This window comes from Lycorma delicatula, chromosome 12, assembly GCF_047948215.1.
Source record: "Lycorma delicatula isolate Av1 chromosome 12, ASM4794821v1, whole genome shotgun sequence".
NCBI classification, from domain to species: domain Eukaryota; kingdom Metazoa; phylum Arthropoda; class Insecta; order Hemiptera; family Fulgoridae; genus Lycorma; species Lycorma delicatula.
This window is the reverse complement of record NC_134466.1, coordinates 49,307,684-49,331,956: the sequence shown is the minus strand read 5'-3', so window position 1 is coordinate 49,331,956 and position 24,273 is coordinate 49,307,684. Positions and strand designations below refer to the sequence as shown.

The following is a 24,273-nucleotide window of genomic DNA, read 5'->3' as shown; positions in this document are numbered from 1 at the left end:
TTTTACGAGTATTATCAAACTAATTTGTTTTTTAAGTATATTTCGATAATACAAATTGATATTTTGTAAACAATAAAATTATATTTAGTAAATTACGTTAACCCACAGGTTTGGTCTAGTGGTGAACGCGTCATCCCAAATCGATTTGGAAGTCGAGAGTGCCAGCGTTCAAGTCATAGTAAAGTCAGTTATTTTTACACGGATTTGAATACTAGGTCGTGAATACCGGTGTTCTTTGGTGGTTGAGTTTCAATTAACCACACATCTCAGGAATGGTCGATCTGAGACTGTACAAGACTACACTTCATTTACACTCATACATATCATCCTCTGAAGTATTATCTGAACGGTAATTCGCGGAGGCTAAATAGAAAAAAAAGAAAATGTAAATTACGTTATATCTTTCTAAAGAAGTCGATATTCAATTATCGAACTTAAGCAATTTTCAACGATCGATATAAACAATGACAATCGATATAATGAGCATAGTTAAATTTAGCAAAACATGTTTCCCTCCAAAATTAGGGCCCGTTTGTGGCCATTGGGGGCACAGGTTTTAAAAGCCTAACCTCCCGGGGTCGGACCCAGAAATGGGTTTCAGAACGCTGGTCCAAACGGATGTAGAATGCTAATCATAAATTCGTCCATAAAATATAATAAAATTTGAAACTTAGACCCGTCATTAAAATAAACCCTTAAACACGCCCGATTACAAAATTATATAGCAGCAAGGGACACTATCCCTAACGTCTTATCAGTCAACAGGCTGATAAAAAAAAATTGTTTAAAATGTTATTTTTCTTTTTGATTTTTTTTTTAATTTTCGTTAAAATATTAGGAGATAAAAATAAAATATTATTTTTATATAAAAAACTTAATACTGCAGTATTACAATTCTAAGAGGCATTAATCTTAAAACACAAACGTGTAAAAAAGTAAATAAGGAATAATCTTTAATTAGTTGAACGAAAAAAATGTAATAAAATAAAAAAACTAATTCAAGATTAAAAATCAATTTAACCAGAACGTTAGTATGGATAGGGTAGTAAGATTTTTTTTAAATATTAATTTATCTTTATATTTAAGATTGTAAAACCTTTTGCTGAAAATAATACCAAGTTATTCCGTCAACAACTGAAATCTAAATCTAAATCTGATGTGGACACCACATCGTTTCTTTGTACGCCTATTAAATTACATAAATACATTTTTTTTTTAAATAAAAAGTACGTAAAATTTTATTTCATTAATAACTTGTGATATTTTTTCAAATATATGTTTTTTATTGTTAATATTAAATTATTATTTATTGTAATCTTTATTTTATAATCAGAGGTTAATAATTAATAATCAATATATTTAAATTAAAAAAAAGAGAAGTCGGATTCGAACCGATGTGCCTTCCCCTTGTAGGATCCAAATATTTCATTTGACTATAACTCTGGAACCAATGAAAATAAGTATCAATTATGATATATCGTTGAAAAGTTCTTATTATTGCAGTAAAGATAAAGTCCAAAATTCAATTTTTTGAATTGACACTTTTAGTCCAGTCGATTGCAATCAAAAGAGGGGGTTCACAACTAGATGTTACAAAGTCCTAAATCTAAAATTTCAACATCCTACGACTAATCGTTTTTGAATTATGCGAGATACATACGTACGTACAGACGTCACGCCGAAATTACTCAAAATGGATTCAGGGATGGTCAAAATGAATATTTCCATTGAATCTGAATATCGAAATTTTTCGCGATCACAATACTTCCTTTATTTTGTACTAGGAAGTAAAAATAAATAATATTCCATTTTTTAGCTTCCGGGACTGTCAGTAGATTTAAATGATGAGAGGAAATGATAATTTTATAGCGTGTGAAAATGCCATGTCTGATCGTAATTCGAACCCTGGACTTCCGGATGAAAGGCCGAAATGCTATCACTCACACCACGGAGGCCGTGGGTAGTGAGATTTAACAAAGTCAATCGTGCTTTCGATTCTATTTTTTTTTTTTTTTGATTTTATAACAATTTTCTTGGGAAAAATTTAAAATACGGTTCTGAAATCCAATTTTTTTTTGGTACATATAAATCCAGAAATTTTGTTAAATATTTTTTGCCCGTAAACTATTACGATAATATTATTTTAGAAAAAACCTGGATTAAATGTTTCATTAGCCGTAACTTTAAAATCAAAGCGTTTGCAAAACTATGTGTACGAAGAAATCTTTGATTACTTTTATGTAACGACCTCGACTAAAAAGTACGTCAATTGAAAAATTTTGTATAAAATATATATATGGCTGGACTTGAAACCTCGTTATTTTTTTTTAAATCATTTAAAAATAATTTTAATGTAAAACCTTTTTTACCATATTTATTTACCATAAGGGTAAATTTTGATTTTACTTTCCCTTCTAAAATAGCGCTACAGTACAAGAAGGGAAAGTATTGTAACGGGTCCAATTTGGGAATATGCGGTTTTCGTCAGATCTTAACGTTTTGACACCTTTCTTTTTTCTTTTTTAGCCTCCGGAACCATCATAAGGTATTACTTCAGAGGATGAACGAAGATGATAAGTACGAATGTAAATGAAGTGTAGTCTTGTACAGTCTCAGTTCGACCATTCCTGAAATATGTGGTTAATTGAAACCCAACCACCAAAGAACACCGGTATCCATGATTTCAAATCCGTGTAAAAATAACCGACTTTACTAGGACTTCAACGCTGTAACTCTCGACTTCCAAATCAGCTGATTTGGGAAGACACGTTCACTAGACCCGGCGGGTAATCTTTATTAAGCTGGAAGCCCCAAACCCCACCACACAGTTGGACCCGACCAAAAGTCATGCATTTTTTAACATTTTTCTTCCTTCCCTTTTTTATTGAAATCAAGACTGCTTTAAAAGAATATTTTTTTATAACATTCAACGACTCTCACAGAGGGGTTCGCGCAAAAAGTATCAAACATGGTCGCGTGAGGTATTAATTTATATATTTTCAAGAGCGCTGAAAGCGATTTTAATATTTAATATTGTTGAAATAAAAGGTTTTTTTAAATAATGCCTGATTTGAAATATGCGGTTTTAACCTCAAGTTAATGTTATTATCTTGTAATTAACGTGTGAATTTTTCAATATCTCATTAATATATTAATTATATTTTTTTTTACAAACAACCGCGTGACAGGAAAGTCGTATAATTGGGTTGTCAGCTTTTGATTTCTTCTTACCTTTCATGGTACAGTTTTTTAATGGTTTAGATTTCTACAGCCAATTATGTTTATCATCCGATTTTTTGTTTAATCTATTTCTATATTCCTTAAAATGATGTATTAAATATATGCAGTATTTTTACCGTGTCTTTTCTGTATGAACATAACAAAATTTGAATGTTATTTTAGATTTCCAGTTTCCATCACTTTCGGGTATTTGTAAAAATATAGTAAGCGAGACTAGTATAATAGTAATTCGTAAAAATCAAGAAGGGTCCAAAAGGAAAAAAAGAATAACAAAAAGGGCCAACCAGAAATAAACAGCACCTGTTCGTCGTTCCAGGTAGTACAATACTATTTTACATTTACTGTATAAGAAAAGGCCAGGATTGGTTGGCTTATAAATATATTTTTCTTTTTTTTTATTGTCAAAAAGCGAGGGTGGAATAAAAACTGGTTGTTAGAAATGACCACGTGGAAGTATAAGAGGGGTTGTTTAGTTAAGATAGGTTTGGTACGGCTGGGTTGGATTGTTGCAGGGTTAGGTTATGTAAGGTTCATTTTTAAACAGGTAGCAACGGAAAAAATATATAGGAAGGGGAACACATTTCGTTTACCTGAATTCCTTTGTAATAAACAAAATCTGACAACACCCCCCTCGTCACTAAATCTCTTCTTAGAAATGGTCGGTCGGTCGTTCATACCAGACTGTATAACAAAGAAATTATACTATTATCTTAACGCTTGTATATAATATAAAACCGTACGAGATGGTTTATTGAAATAACGTATATTTTAAAACCGATATTTCTGAAATTATTCAGAACTTGTTATGCAGTTAAATTAGCCAAAATACATTTTCGAAACCTATTTGTACTTCTGAATACATTAAAATTAAATATATTCTTTATTTTTAAATACGTAAAATATTAAAATACAATAAGAATAATATTTGCGAAAGGTTTTCCTGCGTACGCAGTACAAGTCATCTCTTTTTTAAGATTAGAAAAAAGCAAAACATTCGGAAATAAATCTTTTATAAAAAATTGGGTAAACTTTTTTACAAATAAAAATGAAAATATAATTTATTATTTTAATATGTAAAGCCAAATACAAGTAATTATTATTAAATTTAAAATAAATCAGACTTATAATTTAAATGAAATTAAAAAAAAATTGTTTTTTTTTCCTAACGTATACATTAAGTTTTTTCAAGTTGTGAATAATAAGTAACCCTATGACCCAATGATATGTGGACTATAAGTACGACGTGTAAATTATACGTAGTTTAGTTTAAACTCAGGCCGACCATTCCTAAGATGTGTATTTAATTGAATCCCAACTATCAAAGTACAGCGATATCTACTATAGAGTATTTGAATAAATTTAAGTAATATTATTTAACGTAAGCAATTTAATTTAAGTTATATTATTATTTAAAATAAAAACCATTTTATTAAATAAATAAACAGATAAATTGCATTTTACTTTCCCGTCTAGATAGAGCTATAGTTCTAGAAGGGAAAGTATTGGATTCGGCCAATTTGGACATAGGCGGTTTTAACCGGATATTGACGTTTTGAGATCTAAAGAACCCAAAAAACCGGATGGAAATTTTCCAGTTGTTATTCGTATTTACATGTGTTAGTCTCTAAATATCCTTATATTTCCAGAACTACTGGACCGATTTTGAATAAACTTGGTCAGATTATTTCTATATGTGGGGCATCGATGCCGTTAAATTTTCAACTTAAAAGGTCAAGGAAGTAAGGCTGTAGAGGAATGTCACACTCACTATCTAATATTTGTTAACAATTAAAAAATAGAAATATTTACAAAAACGTTTTTTGCAAAATCGCACCACCACCTCAAAAAAATTCTCTATCTAATCTACTGCTATATTGTGACGTCACAGACGAACGGAAGAATTAAATAAAAAAATAATATTTAAAGTGTAAAAAAGTAAATTAATAATTAAAAAACCCACTTACCAACAATTCTTTTATACATACGTTCAAGCGCTTTCAAAATAAAATTTCATCATCAGGAACTTAAAAAATGTACGTTATAATCTTAATAAAACTAAACCTTCTTCGTCATGTAAATTTGTTTATGTAACGTAAAATAATAGTGATCGTGAATTGTTTAAAATTATGTTGACATAACGTCCTGTGATTATGAATGTCTCCACCGTTAACGGGGTTTTTAATTATTAATTATATAATCATACGAACAGGCCATGTTTGATAAAATTATTGTAAAAAAGTAACTCGGTTTGGCTGGATCTCGAATTCGATCGCCTGGCTAACGCAGTATCTGCTGCGTTAAAACTCGCGGCTAGACCAGTATACCGGCCTTACGAGCGAAATCTGTTCTATGTAAGTTGTGAAATTAAATTAGATTAGTTATTGCTGATCGTCACCGCTAGTACGGCCATATCCAAGCAAATCAAATACAGTATGCGTGCGCGTTTTAGTAGAATCAATGAATTACATAAACGAAAAAATATTATAATTAAATAAAAATATATATATTTTTAATTATGTGTGTAAGCCGTGCATCAGAAACAACACACAGTTCCAGGACTTTCCCAGAACGTAGCATTAGCCGCGTGACGGTAGAATTCCTACAACTGTATTGTCAGTTTTAACTTTCTTGTAGAAATTAAAGGAAGTACTGTGATCGTAAAAATGTCGGTTTTCAGATTTCAACGAAAATATCCATTTTGACCATCCCTGGAATCCACTTTGACTAGTTTCGGCGTGACGTCTGTACGTATGTATGTATCTCGCATAATTAAAAAACGATTAGCCGTAGAATTTTGTAATTATGCATTTAGGACTGTTGTAACATCTAGTTGTGTACCTCCCCTTTAGACTGAAGTCGACTGGACCAAAAATGTCCAAAACAAGCCCAAAATCCAAAAAATTTGGATTATTCTTAATTGAAGTAATAAGCCCTCATTGTGAGCTTTTCAACGATATATCATAACTGGTATTTATTTTCATTGGTTCCAGAGTTATAGCCAAATAAAGTTTTAATTAATAAAATATTTGGATCTTACAGGCGCATCGGTTGAAATCAAACTTTGTTTCCTTTTTTTCTAATTTAAATATATTATTGATTTATTAGTAGTTAAACCTGTAAGTGTAAAAATGTTTTTTACAATAAATAATAATTAAAAAAAAAAAATATGAAAAAAAATCAGAAGTTATTAGTGAAATAAAATTTTATGCACTTTTAAAAATGTGTATATGTAATTTAATAGTTGTACAAGGAAGTCATGCGATGTCCACATCAGATTTTTTTTCAAAATGTAACCAAATAACCTGATTTTTTTTTTGTTTTTTAATAATCAAATTAACCTCCAAAAAATATTCTATTAAAATAACCCTTTAGGGCTAAATTCCTTCTTATTGCTGGCCACCATAAACTTTCAATACTTTGGGTAAGTGCACCTATTTTTGGATCAACAAAGTTTTCGCTGTGATTTATTGTATAATGTTTGTAATTAGTGAAGGTTATCGAGCGAAGCGAGCGTAGGTTAAGTTTGGTTAGATTATATTTATAATTCCTCTGCAAATACCCACTGATCTGGAAGAATTCTGCTTCTATTGTACTTTCTTTTAGGTAGATTTCATAAGAAAGCTACCTATTGTAATGGGTACCATCATTCGAATTCCGGAAAATTTCGATATATATTCGCGTTTCACATTCCTCAGACCTCAAAACCACCATCAGTTCAAAAGTTTATATATACATTTATATATTTTACTTTCATGTGGGCACAATAACTGCCGTCATTTTGCGCCAATCACTTTCAAATTTATACGTAAAATATAACGATCAAAAATCTCAGTCAAGTTCGTTAATGGGAAAAATCGGACCACGGAGGTGGAAATGAGAGGGATTTTTCGAAAAAACAAAATATCGTTATAACTTTCTTTTAAGTAAAATATCGAATTCGTTTAAAACTCCTACCATTTTTTGAATAAGGGCCTAATACTTATCTAAGTAAAATTTTTTGATATTGCCAACCGTTGGTTCAGGGGGTGAAAAAAATGGGATTTCGAAGACAAAAAAATTTTTACCTCCCTTAATAGACACAGTATCGAATCGCTTTAAAGTAGTCTTTTAACAATTGTCAGAAAAATGTTTTGATATGACCAACCTTACAACAAGGGATGACCGAAATGTTGATGAAATTGTAAGATAGGTCTTGTCGTATGTTAATAAATTTTCGCGGGAAAATTTTTAGATGAATCCTAAATTTCATTGATTAAAAATGATTTTTATTTTGTTTTATTTAAACTCGCGTAATCCATAACCAGTTTTTTTTTAATTTAAAAAAAAATTTCTGGTGATAAAGAGGTATCACCACAAAAGTTTTTATTTATTACTAAACATTTAACTTATATTTTCTGTATTACACATTTTACGGTTTTTATAAAGATTTAATGTCTTTATTATCAGTAGTGGTAGCGTCTCGGCCTTTCATTCGGGGGATCCCGGGTTCAAATCCTGGTTAGGCATGACATTTTTCAGAGTTAAAAATTCAATTTCCATATTCCTATGTATAAATTTCGAAACTTCTATAATGAATTAATTCATCAAACAAAAATATAAAAATTAAAAATATCGTGGTATGAGACATGCTGCGATGTGGTAAAACTCTTTTTAAGTTCAGTGTAAACCAATAGTTATGTGAACAATAGAAATTAAGTAAAATAAGTAAGTAAAAAAACCAAACTATTGATCGTAGAAGATTCAATTAATACCAGGAATAACGAATCTTATTATACTAGCACACCAGTAATGTTTCCAGTAACACCGGACATTATTAACAGATGACTATCGAGGAAGTATTGTAACTCGATCTCCATGATTTTTCTCTTCTGTATTTTTAAAAAAATATTTCTTAATATCATTTTATTTAAATTGTACTTTATACACAGTGGAGGCTCGTAGCTAAAATTAGTGGGGGTGCTGCTTCAAAAAATTGTTTTCTAGGCCTTTTCAAGGTCATGGTTAAAGTTTTCTGTAAAATAAAAGAACCGAAAAAAAAATCAAATAGAATAGCTGGAAGCAGGTGAATACGAGTCAATACTTTTTAAATGCAGTGTACCATACGTTTTTCAATACATAAGAAAAATAAATACTCGTATATTTTTTTTATGAAGGCCATAGTGTATCAGGTAAAGATAGAAAACATAAATCGTCTCAAGGAACTATGACAAAGAACAATTATCGTATCATCACTTGGACATTTTTCCGATTTACGAAAACTTTTGACGTTACGTGTTTTTTTAGCAATGGAGGATACGCATCGAAATGTGTTTTCAAAACAATGGTAGTTATGTAAATCGTATTATATGAATAAAATGGTTTTCATTAAAAAAATATGAAATATGAAATATTGCAGTCAGCAATGTTACACAAGAAGCACAGCAAATATGAGAAACCAAAGATTTCTCCTGATAACCTAATTTACATCCAAAATACAGTTTATAAGACTTCTTTATCAGAGGAGTTATATTTCTTTTCTGAGACTTTGTTACCTCACCACAGACGTAGCAGAAATTTTTTGGATGATTGCAATTATGAAGTATTGTTAATGCATTACAATAACTAATATTGATTAAAAATAATCTAATATTGATTTTTATATGTATGGAAACTTACGTAGAAGTCACCATGTTATATTTTAAACGATTTATTCGAACAATTCCCCAGTAATTCATTTAAAAATATACTAATACACATGATAGATGTTCGTAAGACATACTTAACATACACCAACGTCTGCCTTTCTTTCATTTCTGCATGATTTATGATGTTTTGAATCAGAATAGGGAAAGTAATTTTTATTACTTTTCCATTGCTATATTACATTATGAAAAAAAACTTAACTGAAAACTATTTATTTATTAATCTATTTCTTTTCTTTCTAACAAATACAAAACTTAATAAATTAACTTTTAACGTATATATTATAAAAATGTTACTTTCTTTTAAGGATATATTTCATCATCAAATACAATTATACGTAGGATTTCATCAGATAGTAAGATTATGGTTCTTGGAACATCATGAACTCGGTATTAGTTTTTTAGGTTGTTCGTGATGTTGGTAGTGGCAGCAATGTATTGGAGGGAGAATAACGCGGGAAACCTAACCACTACCTAACCGGTTTACTACAACATAAAGCTTGCTGTGTTTCTTCTTCACAATCCTATTTTTTTTTTTATTATTATTTCTATTATTATAAATACAGATCTAAAGAAATCTTTTGTAAAAGTTTTTCCCATTACTAATTCAATAATTCTTTTATACATATCTAATATTAAATAATTTTATAATTATAAATAAATATTTTAATTAAAAATAATTGTATATATGTAAATTAATAAAGTATTACTTATATATAATATGAAAAATTTATTTAATAAACAGTGTAAAATAATTATTTTAAACATAATTCAAGAAATAATAACAGCTGTCAACGATGTTGCTTAGAATAAATGGCATTTGAAAAGAAATTAATAACATCATTATTGTAGTAATTAATGTTTAATTTGTAAACAAATAAGATCTCCGTCCGCGCTATGTGGTTTCTTGCGTTTCCCGTCCAATCAGAAGATATTTAGCCGGTCAGGGCTCTGCCCCTTTTGTGTTCATTAAACTCATGCTTGCGAGAATAATAATGATAAATAAAAATAATATTACAAAAATTTTTCAAAACGTTTAAAAACCTGCTTTATATTTTTTAATCACACTTTTATTAACAGTTTAATTTGGATTTCAAAAGATAACATCATATATTAACATTTCTTAATATATTTATAAAATATCGAACAAATTTTCAATCAAACATTTACCGTAAAAAGTAACGAAATACTGAGGTGAATCACGCGGAGGCGATTGAATCGTCTGGAGATGTGTTTCAACATACTATAAAAAAAATTTATTTATTTTACCAAACAAGGTCAAACAACTTGCTACAGCAAACGACATCTTTTTCTATTAGTATTTTATATTTTACGGTGATTAAAGTAATAAAGGAAAGTATAATGATTACGATTTTTTTGTGGTAGAGTTTTAATGACTTTTGCGGTTAAGGAAATGCTTACAAAATTACGTCGTATTATTACATTTCATATTAATCAACATCTACTGAAATTTTACAAGGTTATATTCACTGTTATTAAAAAAAAAATTATTCGAAAATGAATTTGTCATAAAATAAATACACTCTATAATTTACCTTTAAATTTTTTAGTTCAACTATTTTAAATATAAATAAATATTTTTTTTTTTTAATGATTCGTACATAAGAATACAATATTTAAATTTAATTTAAGCAGATCATTAACGGAAAAATATGAGGGACGAAACTATTCCTTGAGGTAATTCGTAGTCGAATAAATTTTGTTTAAAACTTTAATTATTAAAGGTAAGAGATCGGGATATGTTTTTTTTTTTTTTTTTAAATAAATGGAGAACACTTTAAAAGATGTATTATGAATGCCTAGGTATTCTATCTTTCGTATGAGCCCCGTATATTGCACAACGTCTAAAGCTTTATCTAAATCTAGAAAAATTACAATTATATTAGAACTGTTTTAATAAAAAAAATAATCTTTGGGATTTAATTTATACCTCTTGAATTTAAGAGTAGAATCAAATAGAAAACAATTGATATGGGCACCACTTGACTTCCTTGTACGCCTATTAAATTATATATTCACATTTTTTTTATAATCAGTGTTTAATAATTATTAATAAATCAATATATTTTAATTTAAAAAAAAGGAGATGAAGTCTGATTCGAACCGATGTACCTTCCCCTTATTAGATCCAAATATTTCATTAATTAAAATTTTATTTCGCTATAACTCTGGAACCAATAAAAATATGTACTACTTATGATACAAGGTGTGATCAAAAAATACGGTGAATAATTTTTTATTAAAAAAAGTAATAAGGTTACATAGAATTCGATTTAATCTCCTTCAAAGTACTGTCCATGGCTAGCAATGCACTTATCCCAACATTGACTCCATGACTGGAGGCATTTCTGGAAGGCGTCTTTCGGAAGGGCTTTCAGCTGCTCGGTCGTGGCCCTCTCAATGTCAGCAATGGTGTCAAAACTTTTTCCTTTAAGCACAGTCTTAATTTTTGGGAAGAGCCAAAAGTCGCATGGTGCTAAATCCGGTGAGTATGGCGGATGTGGACAGACAGGAACACTTTTTTCGGCCAAAAACTCGCGAATGAGAAGCGAGGTGTGACACGGCGCGTTGTCGTGGTGAAGAAGGAAATCATTGGTCCATTTTTCTGGTCGCTTTCTTCGTACATCGTTTCGCAAACGTTGCAGTACACCCTTATAAAATTCACCGTTTACAGTTGTTCCCCTTGGAACGAACTCTGATCACTCTATACCCTCGCTATCGAGAAAAAAAACGAGCATGACCTTGATGTTGGATTTTGACTGACGTGCCTTTTTAGGGCGAGGAGATGAACTGGTTTTCCATTGGGAACTCTGAATTTTGGTCTCAGGGTTATAGCCATAGACCCAAATTTCATCTCCAGTTACAATTTTGGCCATGACGTCCGGATCTGCACGAAGACGACCCTTCAACTCCGTGCAAATTGACACACGATTTTCTTCTGTTCATCACTCAAAAGTCTGGGAACAAATTTTGCACTCACTCGTCTCATTTACAATTCATTAGTTAAAATGCTTTGAACGGATCCGTACTAGATGTTAAGGTCTGATAGCTCTCGAATAGCCATTCGCCTGTTTGAACGAACCACTGTTTCCACTTTTTGCACATTTTCAACTGTTTTTGATGTTACTGGACGTCCCGCACGCTGCTCGTCTTCAACAGACTCATTTCCGTTTTTAAATCGGTCATACCACTTGTACACAGTCTTCAAAGTTACCGCATTATCGCCGTACACCGATTCTAACATTTCGTGAGCTTCTTTGGCACTCTTTTGCAACTTAAAACAAAACTTAATGTTAATGCGTTGTTCAAAGGACGTTGTTAACAGAGGATCATGACTGTAATTTATTACTCAAGTCAAAAGTTAAGAGATATTAAATAACTTTAAAACCCGGATGTTCTTTTTTTTACACAACTACTGAAAAAATAGTGTAATGTATTAAGGGTGTATGTATGCTCAATGGCTGAACCGATTTATATGTATGACCCCCCGCGTTGGAATCCTTATGTTACCGGGAATGTCATAGGCTAAATCTGTAAAATATTTAATATTCTCACAATCATGAGGGTAACGGTGTGTGGGTGTGTGTGTTACAATTTTTTAACGTAAGCTTTCTATTTAAAAGGTTTCAAAAAACACAGGAAAACCCACATTAACCAATTAAATTACGAGGAGAAAAATTAGGTTTAAAAAATAAGTAAACGTTAAAGTAAATTAATTAAAGAAACAAACAGAAAGGAGGACAATGAGGAAGAATTAAATACATGTCGTATATTTTGTTCAGAAAGATTTTTAAAATTAGAAGTTCGATAAAATTGGAAATGAAAAGGTCTTAAATCAAATAAGATAGGAAAAATTTTGTAATACACTCTGGTAAAGATACAATTTAGGATGATGTATCATATATTAAGACGTTCAGGTTTAGTTTATTTGGTAATAGAAGGATGTGTAGAAAAGATAAAAATTGTAAACCAAGACGAAGCGTGGAAAATATATAAAACAAATAATACGAATGTAGGATATATTATTTATGTTGAGGTTCAGAGATTAGCAGAGAACAGAAAGTAATGAGGAGTAACATCAAACCAGTCAAATGATTGATAACAAAAAAAGAAACAAAATTATACATAGGAAATTTCTATCATACTTTATAGACATATTTCTCTCATCAAAATAATGAAAAACTTCATAAAAATGTTATCTGGAAAACTTTTATTTTTGAGTTAACGAAAATTATCATCTAGATTTCCGGTCTAAAGACTATATAATGCCTATACAGTAGTTTTATAGATACGAATTACTGAACAAATTTAGTGGTTTTAAACCCAATCTATCAATGAAAAAAAATGAGTCCGTTAATTATACTCCGATAATATTTTAGAAAATCGTTGTTAAACGACGACCCAAAATTTGAGTCGAATACATGCTATTTTTGGGTTTTTACAATGAAAAAAAAATTGGGTCCTTGTACTGTCTGATATATTTAGAAAAAATTGTTGTAAAACCTCAAAAGAATTGAAGTCGAAATGCACACTTTCTACTAAAGTTGGTGTAGAAAACAAAAAGGGTGTAAAAACACAACAACAAAAAAAGTAATAAATTATAAATGAGCAAAAATATTTTTACTTTCCTGGAATCTTAAACCTAGAGCTAAGTTGTAAGAAGAAATACATGGTAATCAGACAAAAAATGGGGTATTGGAATTTTTTGCGTTTCTCGACGTTTCATGACCCAGGAATTTCAACAAAAGAAAAAATCGGTGGCAATTTTCGTACGTACGTATGTAATTGTGTGTGGGCTGATTTGTAGCTTAACAAGTGACTGGATGAACCAATTTTTATGAAATTTGGTCAGAGACTCGTGTATACGAGACAATTTATTGGTAAAACTTTGGGTCAATACTTCAGGAGCTTTCTTTGGGGGGTCAATTTTCTCATAATTTTGCAAACATAACCCTACTTTATATTAAGCTATATTAATACTATTTTTTTTTAAATCTTGCTCATAAAGTCTCCATATTTCCTAAAAATCGAAAAAAACTACCTTTTTATTTGAGGACAATATTAGGGGTGGCCGGCCTCCGTGGCGCGAGTGGTAGCATCTCGGCCTTTCACCCGGAGGTCCTGGGTTCGAATCCCGGTCAGGCATGGCATTTTTCACACACGCTACTAAACACTCATCTAATCCTCTGCGGAAAGAATTGCTTGACTGCGGACCCGGAGGTTAAACAAAAAAAAATATATATATATATATTTATATATTAGGGGTGGGGAGCCAAAGTTTAAAAAATAAAGATTTTTGGAATTTTTTAAAACTGTTTAGTTTGTTTAAACTTTTAATAATAATATTACAAAAGAATTTCATCAAATTCATTCCTATTCCAAAAAAAAAAAAAGACTGGTGAATTTTTATTAGTTGTACCTTTTTTATTGTAATTTTTTTTATTCTTCCGTTTAACACAGTAAAAGTAGACAAACAAACAAAAATTATTGGGAGGTGATTTTTGGGGAGTAGAAAAAGTAAAAAATATTGATTTTATTTTAATGTTTTAAACTTTTTTCATTTAACATTAGTTTTTCGCTACGTAAAAATAAAATTACCAATGCCATGAAAGTATCACAACTTTATTGTCAGATTTCTTGTTATTACGATGATAATTATTATTATTACCTTTTCTGCTAAGATCAATATAGTTTTTGTGTTTAATACCGCCTACCTGACTTAGTTTCATTTCTTTATCTCTTGTTGACGCGTTTTTGAACCACTCCATAGTCATAACTTATTCTGCTCGTACTTCTTTTTTTTTGTTTAATCTCTGGGACCACCGTTAACGAAACGGTAGTTACCGAAGGCTAAACAGGAAAAAAAAAAGACAAAAACTCTGGGTTCTCCTCTAACTGAGTCAAAAACCAATTGCGCATTTCCATATGTCGATCAGGGTCGTCTTCTGACATGTGGTGTGACACTTGTAACTGGTACGGATAATACTTATTTTTTTGCAAGATTCTCCATACTGTTGACCGAGGAACGCCCACTTTCAAGCTTGTTCGACGAATTGATTTTTTTCCGACTTGCAGATACCTTCGCCAAAACCCTTTCCACTACCTCTTCTGAAGTGCTCAGACGTCCGGATCTTTTAACATCGGCAGCTCTACCTGTAACTTTGAACTTTGTTAGCAGTCTGGTAACCGTTATATGCGACACTGGTTCTCTTTGCAGATGCCTCACCTTAATTCATCTTCAACTTGTCTATGAGAGAATCCTTTTCTCTTCCACAAAGGAGGATAATCTCTACCCGCTCTTCAGTGGTCAAGATCTTTCAGTCCTGCAACTAGAAAATAGAGCAAAATTAGTAAAAATCCACATGGTGTGGGACTTTTGTGATACTTTATAGAATGAATAAAGTTAGAATTATAAAAACCATCCTTGATTTTTTTGATAATAAGAAAACCAAAAAGAAACCGGTTTAAAGAAATAGCAAAATATTTATCTAAAATAGAAATTAAGAGAAAATAAATAAGGAAAACATTAAGAAAACAGAATCAAAGAAGACAGTTAGGGAATTCCAGAATGAAATAACCCATCGGATTGGTCTAGTGGTGAACTCACCATCGCAAATCAGTTGAAGTCGAAAGTTCTAATTAAAAGCAGTTATTTTTATACGAATTTGAATACTATCTAGTATATACCGGTGTTCTTTAGTGGTTGAGTTTCAATTAACCATACATCTCAGGAATAGTCGAATAGTTCAGGAAGCTAAACAGAAAAGAAAGAATGAAATAACAACATCAAGAAGTAACAAAATAAAATGTATAGAGAAAAAAAAGAACACGATGAAGAGATGAAAATCTATCGGGAAAAGAGAAATCAGTCTAAAGTGAAGTCGTTTTATTTAAGTTTAGAACGACTTATCACCCAAAAAAAAAAAAAAAACAGAATATCAAATTCTCGATTAAAACATTTCAATTGCATAAATCTACTGCTAAAAAAAAACTAGGCAAAAAGAAAAATTTGTAAATTTGTTTAAAACCGGTAATGACATTTATTCGTAATCCTGTATAACAATTAAAACAGTAAAAAATTATAATAAAAAATTCCAGGGAATCAAATGGTATTTTTCCTCAGATAATAAAAATGAAACGCGACTGATTAAATAAAAAAACTATTTACATAAATAGCGATTCGGAAAAATTCATTAGTCATTTACCTACGTTATTACCTGATTTAACCGGATATAAGTTCTTATTTAATTCTTGGAACGTAACCAACAGTGCAGTTCCAATAAAAAAAAAAATTATACATACCGAATGAATCAGGAGGAAAGGGAAATAATTTGGCAACTGATTCTAGAATTTTAAATAAGGAAAAAAATTCATCCAAACAAATGTCCGAAAACGCTTCGTTATCCAGTTACGGCTAGCGAAAAATTTCACCCAGATTTCAATTCCCCACGGTGAAGTTTTTAAGGCGTTACATAAGAGGTAAATTTGATGATTTTTTATGTTTTTACCAGAAAAATCGAATAAAAAAATAAAGAACTGTTATCTCCAGCAATTTTCATGATATCCAACGTAAAATAGAAAAAAATCGGTAAAGAAAAATAAGTTTTTTTTTTAGTATGAATTATAATAACTTTGTAAATGACTAATAAATTGGTAAATTCTATTATTAAAACTTGCAGAGAATTGAATTTAAAAAAAAAATGATGTAATAAAATCTATTAAATTGGCGTGAACTACGTAATAAAGGGAAATGCCCCCCAAATATGTAATAAAGTTTATTCAACTTTGAAAAACTTTTTTCTGAAAAAAAATTTCTTTTAAGACAGTCTTTTTTTGTTTTCAGACTGGGTTACGCAGTCTGAAAAACAAAAATCTGATGTGGATATCACATGACTTCCTTGTAATCCTATTAAATTACATATACACATTTTTGCTGCACTTCATTTAAACTTATTTCACTTCAAAGTGAGATACGATCCACCAATTTTTAAAAAAGTGGACAGTCACACAATTACATTGTGGTGGACACCACATTGCATCACATTTTTTTGTGGTGTCCGTATCAGCATTTTATATTAATTTATGTATTAATTTTGTTTCATGTCGGTCAATGCGGTTTAAATGAGAACGTGTCGGATCCGTAAGCATGGAAACATCCGTTCAGATCCGACTTCATACACATATATTTTTTTTATTTTTTTATTTAAATATATAGATTTATTAATAATTATTAACTTCTGTAAAACTTTTTTAATTAAAATGAAAAATATATAAAATTTTATATAACACTAATAACTTCTGATTTTTTTTCATTTTTTTATTATTATTATGAATTATTATTTACTGTAAAAGTTTTTTTTTACAATCAGAAATTAATAATAATTATTCATAAATCAATATTCCTAAAAAAAAAAGTTGAAAAAAAAATGTATATGAAGTCGAATTGGAACCGATGTGTCTTCCCCTGTAAGATCCAAATATTTCATTAATTAAAATTTTATTTGGCTATAACTTTGGAACCAATGAAAGTAAGTTCCCATTATATATCGTTAAAACCCCTCTCAATAAGAGCTTATTACTGCAGTTAAGAAAAAGCCCAAAATCCAATTTTTTGGATTTTGGGATTTTTTGGACACTTTTGGTTCAGTGGATTGCGATCAAAAGGGTAGGTGCATAACTAGATGTTACAACAGTCCTAAATTCAAAATTTCAACATACTACGGCTAATCGTTTTTGAGTTACATGAGATACATTCGTACCGCCGAAACTAGTCAAAATGGATTCAGGGATGGTCAAGATGGATATTTTCGTAGAAATCTGAAAAACGACATTTTTCGCGATCACAATAATTTGTTTACTTCGTACAAGGAAGTAAAAACAAGAAATAAATATTAAAAATGAAAAAAACACGACTGCCAAAAAAACATTGCCCTTTAATGATGACAATTTTGTCATCCATACCATTTTTATCAAATTTTTCAAATTTATTTTAACATATATATATATATATATATACAGGGTCCGGCATATAAACCTGATGATTTTTGAGGGATAATAATTAAACTGTGTTTTGTACTATTAAAATATTTAATAAATCAAATTAAAGATCAATTTTTGCAATTTATAGTATATTACTTACATCGATTTTTTTTATTTGAATATTATGTCGTCCAAATGTTTTCCATTATTCCTCACACACTCACTTAACCTCATTCTACAATTTGACATTGCTCGCTCAATCATCACTTGTGGAACCGCTTCAATTTCTCGTTGAATGGCCTCCTTGAGTTTTGCAATTGACTGTGGTCGACTGCAGAAGACTTTATGTTTGAGATACCCCCGCAGAAAAAAATCACAAACAGCCAGATCAGGTGAACGCGCTGGCCATGGAATGTCGCCAAATCGGGAAATCGAACGTCCAGGAAAGGTTTTTCGCAGAACATCCATTGCGATTCTCGCCGTATGGGCGGTGGCACCATCCTGTTGAAACCAAATTTCATGTCCTTGAAAGTCATTCGGTTTCGGTCGCAGAAATATATTCAACATGTTTACGTATCGATGAGATGTTACTGTTACTCTGCGATTTAACTCCCCAAAAAAATACGGGCCAATTATGCCGAACTTTGAAACCGCACACCACACTGTAACATATCGACTGTGAAGTGGTTTTTCAAGAATCTGCCGTGGTTATGCGAAGTCCATTAACGGTAATTTTGTTTATTCACAAATCCGTGAGAAATGAAAATGCGCCTCGTCACTTAAAAGAATAACGGCATTCTGGTGGACATTTTCGAGGATGACCTCGCAAGCTGCTTTGCGAGACGCCCGATCATTTGCATTAAGTCGCTGCACCAACATCATCTTCTAAGGATGGAATTTCAGGTCGGCGTGAAGAATTCGTCGTACACTTCGACCAGAAACGGCTAACGCAGCAGCATGACTCGCTGCTGAACGTCGTGGAGACCGCGTAACAGCTAACCTTACTGCGTTAATGTGTTCAGGCGTTCTCATAGTCCGTTTTCGTCCTGTCGGTTTCATTTTTGAAGCAGACGATGTATTTCTACAATTCTTCACCCGCAACAATACCGTGTTCCTACTAGGAACAGACGCGTGTCGATTTAAATTGAAATGTCTGCGAAATAAACGCTGTGTTACAATAACCGAGTCATTATTTTTAAAATAGGCTTCGACCACAAACGCTCGTTGTTCACCCGACCACGACATACTTGCTACTGAAATAGCATGAATAGACCTAACAATGTACAACACTCATTGACAGTGGTGCCAACATAACAATTACTACAAAATCGTCAGATTTATATGCCGGACCCTGTATATACATAAAAACATATTTATATAGCCAACAACACTCCCGGTAACGTAAGGATTCCAACGCCGGTTCATTCTTCTAAATCGATTCAGCCGTTGAATTGCTACGTCGAAATATACATAGGTGCATCGTAAATACATTACACTCCTTTTTGGGCAGTCGTATAATTAATTCATATCGGTCCAACAGTTCTTGAGTTTAAATATATAATTGTTACATATAAGCTAACAAATATCTATATATATATATATATATATATATATATAATAGTTACGAAGCATAAATATATCAATCTAAAATTATATGAAAGATTATATGAAAAAATGAGTTTAGGATGTAAAAGAGCAGTATTAGGTGCTGGTAATTACATCATCCTCTGACATACAATTAGCTATGAAAAATAAAGTAATTTACTTGTCTTAACTTTACATCTTCCTAAGGGATATGGAATTTAGCTAAGGGAATTACCGATCAACCGCAATCTTCTAAATAGAATATTTTATAAAACAGTTTTAGTTTAAAAATTTAAATTACGTCTACTGTAGTTATTTACATTTTTAGACGTAATAAACAATAAATAGGCTATGTTAAACAATTGAATGGAGAGCTCAAAACGTTCAGTATTATTGAAAAACAATTTGGATCAAAAGAAATATCGAAGGACGATTTTTGAATTAAAGGTTCCTGAAGGGTAAAATAAAACTGTACTGAGGAGAATGAACTGAACAAAAAATAACTAAACATTCCGAAAGATTAAATAACTTCTGAAAGAAAAAAAAAGAAAGAAGAAACCAGATATAAATGATATTTGTCTGGTCCTTTCAGACTTATCCGGGAAGAAAAAAGTTATTAATTTTACTATTTTTTAGGAAAAATATTAGGATTTTATTTTAATTATAATACAGTAACTAATTAAAAAAAAATAATACAAAAACAAACCATTATATAAATAATTTTGAAAAGACATAAATATTATAAAGACAAAGAGAATACGTTTGGTGTTTGTATAAACTAGAAGAGGAGTTTTAACTGAAGAAGAAATAATTTCCTAAAAACCGGTTCTTTACAACAGTATATATTATAACGTGGGCAAAAAAACAACATGAGGCGAGCTGCAAAGCAAAGCATTACCCTTGGCCATCCGTACATTTTATGTATTCAGGTTTGCCAACCTAATTCTCTTCCTTTATAAATTCGAAATGTTTCTTTTTAAGATGTGTAACCTTTTTTTTTTTTTTGTTTAATTCAGATTTGGTAAAAGTAACTTCTTTGTCTTTCACTCGGCTACTTTTTTTTTTTTTAATTTTTACTTCCCTTCTCGTTAACGATTAGCTTAATAAATCAGGATACTTAGTAAAACAAGTAATAAATTTAAATTCGCGACAAAGATTACAGGAAATTAAAAATATTATTTATTAATAATAGACCTCTTCCATCAATAATATAATGTTAATATAAAATCTTAAAGATGGAGAAAAAACATTAATCAAATAAAAATATTATTTGAAAATACAATTTTTTTCAATTTACAATTAGAATTTGCTATTATACTTATATTTTAACACCGATTTGGAGAGAGGATTTTACCAAATGGTCAACAAAAATTAACTTATTTTGTAGCCACCAGAAAGGAAACGACAATCAAACGAAAGATGTACAGGTTGAAAAGATGAAAATATTCTTAATGTAGACATAGTAGGGTTCGATCTGCCTCCGTACAACTCAAAAATAGGAAAGAATGGCGATGGATAAGAATGATATGAAAAGGATGATTAAAAGGAAGAGAATTAACATAAAATAAATAATCATATCCAGTGGATAGTTTACGGTATGCTGTAGGCCAGTGGTTCCCAAACTTTTCCGAGTCGCGGCGCCCTTTTTCAATTAAACGTTTTCCATGGCGCCCTATCTTAAGTAAAAGTATGACTACTCGTAAGTAACAGATAAAAATAAATAAAAATCGTGTATCTTCATTATTTTATTTCTTTATTAACATTGAATTAATAATTATAAATATCTCGGTTCAATTAATTATGAAGCTTTTACAAAATTTCGTTTCGCCCCTGCGAAGAGGCCACAGTTTGGGAATCACTGCTGTAGGCATTAGGCACTGTCCTGTTCATAATCTTAAGAAAACTCGATTATTTTTAATCTATAATATTACTGATGAAATTTTTTATGTTTATAATATACAGGTGATTCAGGAGGATAGGGAAATACTTTGACAACTCATTCTAGAGGCTAAAAATAAGAAAACAGTTAATATAAACATATGTCTGAAAACGCTTCCTTAGCGAGTTATACAGGGTGAAAGATTTCGCCCTGAAAAAAAAAGTGAAATGTGTAGGAGCTCCATCAAGTTGGTAATACATTTCAATTCGTTTTGTTAAGGGGATATTTTCCAGCAATATAATAAATTCATTACGTAAAATACGCGGCATTTTTCAAAACAAAACTAAACAGAATTTCACTTTTTTTAACAGACTTGATTTTTATGAACTGTAAAACGAATACAAAATTACACTTCTTAACAGTTTTTTTAAATTTTTACGATAAGAATTCGACGTAATACTGCAAACACGATTGATCAGGGAAAGGTTATTTAACACATTACTACAATTAACTGACAACAATGAGTAGTATTTAAACAAATTATGATGAAAAAAATCAGTGTTACCAACTTGTTTACCGTAGGTGTAAAATTATTGTACCTACTAGATACAACTGTTTTCTTTTTTTGTAACATTTTCTTCTAAGTTTTCGTCGGTTTTGTTGTTAATAAAAGTCGACATGTTTAAAATTTTATTTATTTTTTGTTGACATTATTTACATCAATCTTCTAATAATTAAATTCTCTACAATTTATGTTTAAAAAATGTATGATTTATTGCCAATTTAACAACGTTAAAATTTAACAAACGTAAAAAAATGTGTTTTTTGTCCCTATTTTTTGCGTTTTACACGGGATATCTTAGAAACTAAGAGAGATACGGTTCTGGGACCTATTTTTTCGATTTCCCAGCTCAAAAACCCAAGAAACAATTCAATTTTCCTTCCCAGAATTTCAGAAAGCCTTAATTTACCCGGATTAACTGAAACTCGGGCGAAATCTTTCACCCTGTATAACTCGCTAACGAAGCGTTTTCGGACCTATGTTTATATTAACTCTTTTCTTATTTTTAGCCTCTAGAATGAGTTGTCAAAGTATTTCCCTATCTTCCTGAATCCCTCTGCATATCCTGACCCTCGTAGGGGATAACGCCTTGTGACGATCCCGGTCACCACACTACCCCCTCCAATTCGAGTCCTGATGGGCTTTACCGGAGATCGTCTTTTAGGCCCTCTAAACTTTATTAAACAACGCAATCATCAGTTGACCTTAGTCAGCATGCCAACGATACAAATGCTTAGGCAGACATATATATATATATATATATATATATATATATATATATTTTAAATATACATGACAAAAACTGATTTTCGTCTAAAAATTGAAAAGTCATCTGAGGACAGGTATAAAATTGCTAAAACACCAACCACGACCGTTTTTGGAATTGTATGCCAATGGAAATATTTAGTTGCATAAAAAACAATTGAGATTACTCCAATATATCAGTTACCGATACCAGCAACAAATAAGGTAATTTCAAAATCTATTAACAAAATAAAAAAACGGGTATTTCTTTAAATTATTTTTATTTTTTTAGATTTCCATACAATTTTAGAAACGGTTTCCATTTTAGAAACAATAAAAATTCTGTTAAATCCTATCTACCTAATCTCAGGAAAATTTGGTAAAAAATGAATTTAATAAGTTTTAAAAAATCCCGTATATGAAAATCTTATAAAAAAAAATTAATACCGTACTTGGTAAAATAAATCTAATCTTCATTCTATCCTCTGCAAAGATACATTTGCACATGAGTTCGAAGGCTTTTTATTGATCTATAAATTATTAACCATGAACCGTAAACTAACAAACGAATAATAAGTTTTTTTTCTTACAATGTTGATGGAAGATCAACAAAAATATTGATGAATTCGTTCAATTTTTAGAAAAATTTCCTAAAACTCCAGCATTATCAAGAAAACAATGTACAATCTAAATAAACGACTTGAGACGATCGCAAGCGTACATAATTTGCCAAGGAATGGAAAACCTGAAACTGCTACAAGTGAAGATAACTTAACAACCATTGCTGAATCAGTTGTTCAGAGTCCAAAGAAATCTATTCGTAAAAGATCTGTTGAGTTTAATATGCTCGCAGTAGTGAATAGCTTTTTTTCTGATGAATTATGAAGAAATTTTAATGTAATATTATTATTTAAAGTGTAAATAAACCAAAAAAAAAAAGTTTTAAACTATTCAAAACAATCAATATCTTTAAACTTTGATCATCGTCACCCCCCCCCCCCCCCCATCACGCCAATATTGCCTATAAAGTATTTTTTTTGGAATCATTTGCACTACTTGTGTTCCTAAGAAGACATATCGATTAAAAAATATGAAATAAATAAAAAGATGGCTTTTTTTCAATTTTTGGGAAGGAGGATAGACGGAGCATACAGGAAAGTTAAGGAAAATTTTGGGGTACATAAATTAAAATGTAATAATGTGTTAAACAAAGATGGTACACCTATATATAATACGAAAGGTAAAGTCGATAGATGGGTGGAATATATTGAAGAGTTATACGGAGGAAATGAATTAGAAAATGGTGTTATAGAGGAAGAAGAGGAAGTTGAGGAGGATGAAATGGGAGAAACAATACTGAGATCTGAATTTAAGAGAGCATTAAAAGATTTAAATGGCAGAAAGGCTCCTGGAATAGACGGAATACCTGTAGAATTACTGCGCAATGCAGGGGAGAAGGCGATTGATAGATTATACAAACTGGTGTGTAATATTTATGAAAAAGGGGAATTTCCGTCAGACTTCAAAAAAAGTGTTATAGTAATGATACCAAAGAAATCAGGGGCAGATAAATGTGAAGAATA

The 24,273-nt window shown here is 30.6% G+C and overlaps 1 long non-coding RNA gene across 1 annotated transcript in view; it reads right to left on the bottom strand.

Annotated features, from left to right (window-relative positions):
- Positions 1-14,662: 14,662 nt before the first annotated feature.
- Positions 14,663-24,273, bottom strand: part of LOC142333044 (uncharacterized) — a 62,103-nt gene continuing 52,492 nt past the window's right edge. Inside the window, exon 3 of the long non-coding RNA XR_012758499.1 lies at positions 14,663-15,271. This is a non-coding gene — a long non-coding RNA (uncharacterized LOC142333044). The remainder of the gene's footprint in view (positions 15,272-24,273) is intronic.